Genomic DNA, 11,141 nt, shown 5'->3' with positions numbered 1-11,141 from the left:
ATCCACATATGCTGGCAACCTCTCCTGAAGAAGATTGTTCAGTCCAATGTCCTAATCTGAAACTTGGGCACAATAAGAACTTTTTCCAATGGACCACTTAATTAATTAAGCTCTCCTCCTCCTCTTCCATAATTGTCTGTCCTTCACCCTAAGAGCCCTGGGAAAGTTTTTAATACAGTATTAAAATCAGTCCAAAACAACTGAGAACCCCAGAAATAAGTTGGATACAAAAATAAAAATAAAAATAGAACTCAAGTCAAAAGCCAGAGTAAAGACCTGCATCTTCAGCAAATTAATGAAGGGTAAGACTATCAATGGCTGCTAGCCATGGTGCTAATGTCTCCCTCTACTTTCAAAGGCAGTACAGTCATACCTTGGATCCTGAACGCCCTGGAACTTGGATTGTTCCAGTTTGCGAATGTTCTTTTGGAACCCGGTCGTCTGACGGGGCTTTGGTTTTCGAACGTTTTGGAAGTCGAACAGACTTCCATAACAGATTCCGTTCGACTTCCTAGGTATGACTGTATGCCCCGGAATACCAGTTGCTGGGAATCGCAAGCAGCAGAAGAGTGCAGTTGTACTTGCAGGCTTCCCATTGGGGCATCTGGTTGGCCACCGTTAGAACAGGATGTAAGATTAGCTGGGCCTTTGATTTGAACCATCAGAGCTTTACTTTGTTTATTTTTTCTTATAATGTTTCTCCCTTCCTTCTTCTAAGCCAGGCATAATTTTTATTCCAGGCATGGAGAAGGAAAAGCTCCCTTATTGGTGTTTAACATAACTACAATTTTAGGGCAAGGGTGCACACCCTGTGGCTCAGTAGCTCATTTTTGTGTGGGCCATGAAGAGTCAGTGGGACCCTTAGGGGCAGAGCACACCAGCATGGGACGTGAGCTAGGTTGTGCACTTCTGCTCTAAGCTGTTTCTTAGCCACACCTGAAGAAGGCACAAGGCCTCCCCATGAAACAGCTCTAGGAAGGAAGGAAGGAAAGCTTGCACAGTAACTGAAATTCCTCATGTTATGAAACTGTGGGGTCAAGGCTTGAAACGTCTTAAAGAGATTTCTCTGGTAGGCTTTGTTGCTTTGCTACAATCTAATTGCTCATAGCAGCCCAGAGTGATGCTACATTGGGGACATTGCGAGAAATTGCTGCCTGCTGCTCATAAACTCAAAACCAAAGACCTATGGCAAATGTCACCGAACTCTGCCAAGCCCCCATTAACCCCCAATGCTGCTGACCTGATCCAGAGGCATCTCTGTTACCGCAACGAAGTGACAGCACAAATGGGTTCCCTAAGCCAGCTTTGCGGTGTGATAAGGTCAGGACCCTGGACAGCACCAAGGGTGCTAGATCAGAGTTCAAAAGCAAGGGTTTCAGGACCACAATGTCCTTTGAGGTAGCCATTGACCCCTGAGCAATAATGTTTCGGGCTGCATACAATATTCGTTCTACTCAGAGTAGCCCCGTTGAAATATATGGACATGACTTAGTTGGTTACAACCCTTAGTCTGCAGGTGCTCTTCAGGATTTTCTCAGTCCTCCAGGGAGTCAGAAGTCAATTCCTCAGACTCCATAAGCAAAGATATATCATTGGGGTTTGGAATGGGGAGCTAGGTATGGAATCTGATGCTCGATTCAGGATGGGCCAAGATGAACTGCTACTACTCATAGACTCTTATGGCTTTGGGACCAAAGCCCTGACAGATGCTGGGTGCTGACATCAGGCCTGATCCTTACCCACCCACAACACCTGCTTACTTCTGACACCACTGTGAATCCACATAAGGATACATGGTAAACAAACAGTTCTATACTGTGTTGCAACATTGTGTTGATGGGTGACTTGTAGCCATGATGGCTATGTTCTAACTCCATTGTCGGAGGCAGTTTGCCTCTGAATACCAGTTGCTGGGGGTCCCAGGAAGGGAGAGTGCCACTACTGTGCTCAGGTCCTGTTTGTGGGCATCCTGAGAACAAGATGCTGTACTAGATGGGCCTTTGGCCTGATCCAGCAGGGCTGCTCTTATGTTCACTTGTGGCAGATTGAAACAAACAAAAACTCTGCTGTTCTACCAAAACCGAAATAAGATGGCACAATTTTTTCTTTCTTTAGGGATACCCTGGTGGAATTGGACAAACGGGTCCTACTGGCGACCCAGGGCATCCCGGAGTCCCTGGGGTCCCAGTGGTTGTTCTCTGGAGGAACTCAAAGGAGGATTGGCTGTCATTTACTGTAAGTTAAGAATTGGTGATCATTTCTTTGGGGGGGGGGCTGCCAAGGGTCAGCAATGGGCATAGCCAGAAGCAAAAGTGTGCACCATTAACTAGTCCTGGCCCCCCAGCTGCACTATACATTTAAAGTAGTATCATTAAACGAGTCATGGCTTCCCTCAAAGGACACCAGGAAGTGTAGTTTGTTGAGGGAGCAGAGATCTGTTAGAAGACCCCTATTTTCCTCACAGAGCTACATTTCCCAGTGCTCCATAGGAAGAGGCATTGATTGTTAAACCCACTCTGGGTCACAGCTCTATGAAGGGAATAGAAGTCTCTTTCGCAGCACCCTCAACAAACTACAGCTCCCAAGATTTGGGGAGAGGGCATCCATGACTCTTTCAAAGCAGTATGGTACTTCTTTAAATGTGTAGTGCAAAGGGCCCAGAATTAAGAGGTTGCCCTGTTTCAGCTTTTATCATGGCTGCCTTGAATTAGAACTCTGGGGTAAAAATGAGGAAGTGGGTGCAGTGTGTGTCTGAGTGAAGACTCACCCAGGGAATGCCTGTGCTGCTGCTATAATTGCAATTAAAATTAGCTTTAAAAGTATAGAAAGGGAGTGGCGGCGACAGCAATGGGTGGGCTGATAGACAGGAACAGTGACTGTCTAGCCAATCAGTCCTGGCTGGCACTGCAGGCAATGGATGGGAAGTGCAACCCACTCCCTCCATCTACCACCTGGGCTGCCTAGCTCATGATGGGATCAGCCCTGTAAACTATGGAATTCACCCCAAGAGGCAACAGTGGCCACTAATTTGGGTGGCTTGGAAAGGGGTTGGGCAAACACCTGGAGAAGGCTCTCATTGACTACTCAACCAGATGTCTGTGTTCTACCCCCACTGATGGAGCTAGCAATGATTCTGGATACCAGTTGCTAGGAGTCTCAGGTAGGAAGAAGTGCTATTGCATTCCGGTCTTGTTTGCAGATTTCCCTGGACTGGACACTGTGAGAACAGAATGTTGGACAAGATGGGCCTGATCCATTTGGGCTCTTCTTAAGTTCTCTAACATCCTTGCATTCTTTTCTGCTTAAAATGAAGAAAGCAATCTGCCACTCCCCTTATTTTTCCATATTGCCTTTTGATGCAAAAATTCTGCTTTAAAGTGAAGATCCCTCAGCCCTTTTCTCCTGCCTCTGTTGTTTGTTTGTTTGTTTGTTGTTGAAAATATGCTGCCACCCCCATAGTTCTACCATCATGGCTTTAGAATAAAACATTTCCCAGATCTATAGTTCCTCCTGATGTACATGAGTGTTTTCAGAGAGAGAAAAAAGATATTTAAGTGGCCTGGGAGAAGACGGCAGGGGAAAAGGGTAGGATATGGTTCAACAGTCTCTCAGCCCTCCTGACAGATTGCCAGGGTTTTTTTATTTTATTTTTTGCTGTTTCTGTTCACATTAATCAATTTGGGATAAACTTTAAAGGAGCCAAAGGGGTCTGCTGCTTCTTGATCCTGAGTTGAATTTGCCCATCTGTCAACTGTCCAAGAGCGGCACTGTGTGTGTGTGTGGTTTTTTTTTATTAGAAATATTTCCATATGTTGAAAGATCTTTGGTTATTTTCCTAGAAGAGATTTCTGAGCTCAGTTTCCCTCAATTCTCCCTTCAACCACTTCCCCCTTCCCCTATTTAGAACAATGAGCAATCATATCAAGTTTCCGATTTCTCTGATCTCAGAAATTCAGTAAAATAGCAAACATTTTTGCTCCTTTCCCTTTCAAAAGAAATCTGTCTTTTCTGGTTTAAAAGTTCCAGAGGATGCTAACCTTGTAAAAACCTTATTAGCTTGTTTTTCTTGGAAAACAAAATTAGCGATGTATTTCTGTTACCTTGTCCCTCACCCTCCCTCCCTTTTTCTTTTCTTTTTTTAAAGCAAACCTCATTTTATCAGCTTCTTCGTGCAGGCTGGCCAGTAAGTATTCCCCCCCCCCGGTGGTTGTTATAAAGTGTTATAAAGTTTGCAAAGGTTTAAGATACACAACGTGAAGACACAATACCCCACTAACCCCTCTAATGTTTTAGCAGCAGCAGCAGCAATTTTAACTGGAAAAGCCTCAAAAACATTTTAGCACTTGGAAAACACCAATGGCATCCAGCAATGCTTATTGCTGCCTTTTCCTCTGCTTCTCCAGTGCTTTTGCAGAGTTTTTCAAACTTCTCCTGCACAACGGTGTGTGTGCCTTTCTTGCCAGCATATAAATTCCACAGAGTCCAGCTTGTTTTAAGCAAGCAAGCTTTATTTACAAGCATAAATCACGGACATTCTTTCCAGGGCTTACGGGACACATCTCGCCTGGTCAAAAGTGAAACCAGAACAGAACAGAAAAACAACAGTGCGTCACAAATCACACAGGCTTCGCATACAGCAGATACCGGATGTATGACACATTCTTCCCTGTGGGTGGAACAGACTGTTGAGCTTATTAACCCTAAAAGCTCCAGACCTCACATATCTACAAAGCAAATTAAAAGTCAGCAGACACAGGGCTGTATCCAATCTTAGTTCTACTCAGAGGAGACCAACTGAATTTGATGGACATTACTTAGGTGCATCCAGAGAGTGGGACCTCCAGTGCAGATCTTAAAATCTGGACTGACTCATACATGTACAGATAGTCCTTCAGATAACCTGGTCCCAAACTGTTCAAGAAGTGTCAACTGCTGCTCTGTTAGGTCAGATGGGGTGGTGCTCCACCAAGTTCAGTTTGCTCTCAGTCTGCCCCCACCTGCCTACCTTCTTACTTACCTGAGTACCTTCTTACTCCAGTTTGGAATTACAAAGATGACCTCCCTCATCAATGAGCTGTTCAGAATAAGGGAACCCAGCAGATCTTGGAGTTTTAAAGCATGGTGCTGATAACACTAAGGTCACAGGTTTGATCCCCATAGGGGACAGCTGCATATTCCTGCATTACAGGGTGTTGGATTAGGTGGTCAAGCAGGAACCAGGGCTTGTCTGGTGCTGTGGAGAAGGGAGGGGAGAGTCAGTGGGGGGGATTCCCCTCCCCAAAAATATAGTTTCAAACCCTGTATATTTTTTCAAAATATATAGGGTCTGAGGGACTGTGGACCGTACCCCTGCGAAAAAAGTTTGCTGACCCCTGGTCAATAGGATTCTAGTAAGCTGGCCTGTAAATCCCTCTTCTTACCACCAGGAGGCATGTGGAATTGGGTGTCACTACCTAACCCAAGGACCCAGGTGGCACTGTGGGTTAAACCACAGAGTCTAGGGCTTGCCGATCAGGTCGGCGGTTCGAATCCCTGCGACGGGGTGAGCTCCCGTTGCTCGATCCCAGCTCCTGCCCACCTAATAGTTCGAAAGCACATCAAAGTGCAAGTAGATAAATAGAGACCACTCCAGCGGGAAGGTAAACAGCGTTTCCATGTGCTGTTCTGGTTCACCAGAAGTGGCTTTGTCATGCTGGCCACATGATCTGGAAGCTGTCTGCGGACAAACGCCGGCTCCCTCGGCCTATAGAGTGAGATGAGCTCCGCAACCCCTTTACCTTTTTACCTGACCCACAGGGAAATGCCCTGAAGCATCTGACCCCAGATCACAACATGCTTACTTGGGATTTTGTGTGTTTCTTGTTCACACGCTTGCCTGAAGTGGAGTTGTGGTGGGTGGGGGAGGAAGAGGAGAGAGAAAATAAATGTCTGATTTTAGTGTGTGTGTGAATGGGCCCCAAGTTTCGCCAGGTTCATGTGTTGCTTTTTATTTATTGAATACCATCTAGAGCCAGCCTGGACCTCCTGGACTACCTGGACACCCAGGAAAGCCAGGATTCCCTGTAAGTAGCAGTGGGAGAGAAATTATGTTTGGTTCATATTAAATCCACACATTTCAAAATTATATGTGAACTGAAATGCAACGACACTTAGAAATTTGCACTTCTCCAACCAAACAATGTGTGTAAACATGTATATAGTAGGGGGAAATGTGCATAAAAATCCACTGGTGGAAACAATGTTAAACACCCCCCCCCCCCAAGAAAAAAATTTATTTAAAACTAAATGTCCAAGCAGTGAATTCTAGAATAAAACCTTCATAACAATTGAGCCAAGGATCTACTGAGTCTATATGTGGGAGCCAGGACAGATATTGCTTCAGCAGCAATCAGCCTGAGACTTAGCCCTTTATTGGAGCAGGAAGTGCGTCTGAACTGCTAGCTCCTCGTTCATTGGAAAATGTCTCTTCAAATAAAAAAAGCCCAGTCCTGCTCCATAGGTCATTTACTCCGACGGAGCAGGGATTCTCTGGGGCTTCCCTGATGTAGTCCTCTGACTTGAAGGTCAGCAGTTCAAAATTGTCAGGCAGGGCCGCCTTAAGCATATGCAGTGCCGGGGTGCAAAGGTCCACCCAGCACCCCCACCCCCCCGGTTGTTCAGTTGTTGACCCTTTTTAGGGTGGGCCGGCAAGGCGCACATGGGCAGAGCTGACCTGGACGGCCACCTCATCAGCATCAGAGGAGCCCGAGGTGGTGGTGGCCGCAGTACAAGGCTGGGGCCAGGCACCTGGGAGGGGGGTGGGCAAGCAGAGCCCAGCACAACAACAGTCGAGCCTGAGGTGGTGGCAGCTGTGACTGAGCAAAGCTGGGCACCTTGTGTGAGCAGCATGCACTGGGTGGGCCTTTCAATGGCCCATCAATCCCAGGCATGCAGGAGGGCGGAGCCAGCCAGCTGCCGCAGCGCCTCACTCGCCAGCACCAGAAGAGCTGTGGCGCTCCGACGGCCTCTTTTCCACTCAGCAATGGCTGTCGGCTCTTCCCAATCCCCGGACTCCAAATCTCGTCCCTGGACTCTCAGCCTGGCGCCCCTGAGAGCCCGGTGCCCCACACCCCTTGTGCCTATGGGTAAGACGGCCCTGTTGTCAGGTCAGAGAGGCACTGGCGTTGGAGACTCGTCTTGCAGAAGTGTGTCTGGGGCTGATCATCTCTGCAGTTCCCCTCTTTACCCAACCTCATGCCCTGAAGAAGGGGATTTTGACACCAGGATCATGGCAGTTAGAAAATCCATATCTTTGGGATATATTCTTCCCCCAATGCAGAATTGTGACCCTTGCTTTGGGGGGGGGGGCAGTGGGTGAGGGGAGAGGGTTCTACCTTTGTGATGGCTGTATTTATGTTGAGCTTTTATCTGCAGGGACCTCCTGGACACCCAGGGGAGTCAGGTGTAAAAGGATGGATTGGATACCCGGTAAGACCCACACCTGTTTCCCATCTCCTAGTATAGTGCAGTGCACCCACCCACCTGTCTAGTCAGTTACTCTCCTGCTTTCCCTGGATCAGCCCACACAGAGAAAGGCTGAAGATGTATGCACACCCACACACATGAACACTGCTTTTTCAAGGAAAATTGTATCCAGTAGAGTTAACCTGAGTCTGAAAAAAAGCACATGGAGCTGAAATAGGAAGTGGGAAAGAGTGCAGTTTTCCCTATTTCTTTCTCGTATCGTCCTTCATTATGGTTTTAATGATAAGCTGCCTCTTTCTCAAGGGTGAACCAGGGCCACCAGGCCTTCCAGGTCATGCTGGGTTTCCTGGTTCAGATGGACTTCCCGGCACAGATCAAAAGTCTGGACAACCTGGTGTCCAAGGTGAACAGGTAGGAGCCCAGATTTAACAAATCACTGTCAACCTTCCCCACCCTTGCACTAAAAAAAATGGCTTTGCTTAGTGCTGACACTGAAAGGAAGGTTGGAGATAAGTTAGTACCTTGTTTACCCTGGCGCTAACATCCTGACATAAAAGCTGCAACTGGGTCATTTTTCAGCAGCCTGGGCTGCCATCGGAGTTTGGTGTTATCTGGGAGCAAGATCTACCACTTTGCACTAGGGCTACTGATGATTCTCAGAGCCTCTGCGTTCCTGGCTTGCAACCTCCACTTATTTACCCCCCACCCCTCCAGTGTGCATGTAATGATCAGTGTGGAAATTTGACATTACCTCCAGCTGGTGGCACTGTGGGTTAAACCACAGAGCCTAGGGCTTGCCGATCAGAAGGTCGGCGGTTCGAATCCCCGTGACTGGGTGAGCTCCCATTGCTCAGTCCCAGCTCCTGCCAACCTAGCAGTTCGAAAGCACATCAAAGTGCAAGTAGATAAATAGGTACCGCTCCAGTGGGAAGGTAAACGGCGTTTCCGTGCGCTGCTCTGGTTCGCCAGAAGCGGCTTTGTCATGCTGGCCACATGACCCGGAAGCTGTACGCCGGCTCCCTCGGCCAGTAAAGTGAGATGAGTCGGACACGACTGGACCTAATGGTCAGGGGTCCCTTTATCTTTACCATCTCTTGTCTTGGACTCTCCTGCTGTGTGCACTTTACCCAGAAGAAGAGGTTAAATGAGCAAGCAGCAGCAGCAAGAAGGAGATGGGTGTACTGAGATCATCATGCTCAGGCCCCCAGGGGAAAAAAAGAACCAGCCCTGTCAAGGGTACCTCCAGGAACCAAGCCTAGTTCCCAAACTTTCTGTGCTTAGTTATATGTCTCTGCCTTTCCCCTTACCCTGCAGGGTCCACAAGGATTTAGGGGAGACTGGGGGCCTGCTGGAGACAGAGGAGATGAGGTGAGTTGGAACCACAGGCTTGAAGAACCCAATAAGATATCTTGTTTTACTACCAAAGTCACTTGCTATTAATTTGTTCGGGAGCTGCCAGTCCCATCAGCTGCATCTGGGCAACCAAATCATGATTTAAACTGTGGTACAAGAAAGGGTTTGGTAAAGCCAGGAGAGCTGCCTCCCAGAGTTAGCAGGTAACAGCAGTTCTACTTAGCTGCTTACAGATGCTGGGAGTTTGTGACCAGGGGAGGACTCTTAAGAGGGAGGCCCAAAGTTCTGCCTCACACTATATGCATACCCTCCAACATTTCTCCAATGAAAATGAAAATAGAGACATCCTAAGGAAAAGTGGGGCATTCTGGTATCAAATCAGAAGCCGGGGTGGCTTCTCTAAATCAGGGACTGCCCCTGGAAAATAGGGACACTAAGAGGGTCTGTGTATGTAGGACCAAGAGACATGGATGGTGGTGGACTCACCTTGGGCTCACAAATCCAATAAGGCATGACACACAATAAAAAAGGGAATGGGAGGGAGGAGGAAAAAAAGCAAGCTCAACTACAGGTTCTTAAAATTACAGTTGATATCAGTGGTTGTTCTGACTGCCTTGCAGTTGATAAAGAACAACCCGCCCCTGAAGCATCCTTCCGTCACAGAACAAATCACAAAGCAGAGCACTGGACATGGTCTAGCCCAGGAAGACAGGGTGGCTCCTGTCCCACAAATGTAACGGGAAGGTACATTTTGCAACAGCTTCCTGGCTCATGCAAAGTGGGGGACTGGAGAGGCTACTAGTGGAGAACTGACGCTGATCACTATTTCAGTTCATTAAGCTGAGATTTCATCATTGGAGCATTCCTAATGTACTGACTGAGCTCCAGTTTGTTGTTTCTGCAAGAATCTGGGGGGTGGGGACTGCTTGTTTCCCTCTCCTGTTTGCTGATTAGCTAATTAACCATGTGCAACAGCCATCTTGTGATCTAAGATTCATATTTTTCAACACAGTGCTGCAAACACTTGTGGAGATCAGGTTCACCAGTGGCAGGCGATTATGAACCATGCCAAGTGCAAGTCATTCAAGCAGTAGACAAGCCATCCAGATGATGCTCAGTGCAGTCAGGGCAGCTGGTTTATAGACTGGTAATTTGTGTAAGGGGAGCATTCAATAACAGAGTTTCCCAACCCAACTCACCTGTAGTCTAAGAAGAGCCTTGCTGGTTCAGGCCAAAGGCCCATGTAGCCCAGTATTCTGTTCTCACAGGGGCCAACCAGATGCTTCAGTAGGAAGCCTGCTAGGAGGACCAGACTGCAACAGCTCTCTCCCAATCATTGGAATTCAAAGGCAGACTGCCTCAAACGCTAGAGGAAAAACAGAACCACCAAAAGCCTTGTCCTCCGGTGTGTATGTATGTCTAACCCTCTTTTGAAGCCATCCCAAGTTGGTGACCAACACTACCTCTTTTAGACGCAAATTCCATAGTTTTAACTTTGCAATGTGTCCCAAAAATAAAAATAAAAATACTCTATGTACAGTTCTGTCCACCTCATCTCCAAAAGGAAATTGTAGAGCTGGAAAATGACCAAGGGGGTGAAGTAACTCCCCTATGAGGAAAGGTTGCAGCAGGATTTGGGGCTTTTTTATTTGCAGAAAATGTGTGTAAAATGTGAAATGATAAGTTTATAAAAGTATGTATGACATGAAGAAAGTGGACAGAGAAGAGTTTTTCTCCCTCTCTCATAATGCTAGAATTCATTAACATCCAATGAAACTGAATGCTGGAGGATTCAGGGCAGACAAAAGAAAGTCCTCCAAACAGTACATAGTTAAACCATGGAACTCACTTCCCCATGAGGCAGTGATGGCCACCAACTTGGATGTCTTAAAAAGAGGATTGGACAAATTTCTGGACTTCATGACTATTAGTCATGAAGACTATGCTCTTCCTTGATGGTCAGAGGCAGTAATACTTCTGAATATCAGCTGCTGGGAATCACAGGATGGGATCCCAATATTACAAGAAGGCTGAAGTTGTACAGCCACTTCCAATCCCCACTGCCTCATCCTTCTGCATGTGGTAGATCAGACCTAACTGTTGAGATACCGAGCAATGTGCATCCCATGTGTGTGAATGAACTCCGGCATCCAGTATCCAGAGAGATAACGGAGGGTGTCTTAATAATTTTATCATTTTTGTATATGTATCGCTATGGAGACTTTTTTTTTTTTTGCAAGTATTTTTTTATTTTCCAATTTTATACAGAACACAAATGTATACATCAAATAAAGTTTTACAATATCACCAAACTCCGCCGAGTT

General features: G+C 46.8%; 1 long non-coding RNA gene across 1 annotated transcript; it reads left to right on the top strand.

The window, feature by feature from the left end:
• The first annotated feature begins 2,122 nt into the window (after positions 1–2,122).
• LOC117039812 lies at positions 2,123–6,096 on the top strand. Its single transcript, XR_004425800.1, has 3 exons — positions 2,123–2,235; positions 4,145–4,183; positions 6,009–6,096. It is a non-coding gene; the product is annotated as an uncharacterized LOC117039812 (long non-coding RNA).
• The last annotated feature ends 5,045 nt before the right edge of the window (positions 6,097–11,141 follow it).

The sequence above is a fragment of the Lacerta agilis genome, chromosome Z, assembly GCF_009819535.1.
Source record: "Lacerta agilis isolate rLacAgi1 chromosome Z, rLacAgi1.pri, whole genome shotgun sequence".
Classification (NCBI taxonomy): domain Eukaryota; kingdom Metazoa; phylum Chordata; class Lepidosauria; order Squamata; family Lacertidae; genus Lacerta; species Lacerta agilis.
The sequence above is the reverse complement of the archived record's forward strand: the minus strand, read 5'-3'. Positions and strand labels throughout refer to the sequence as shown.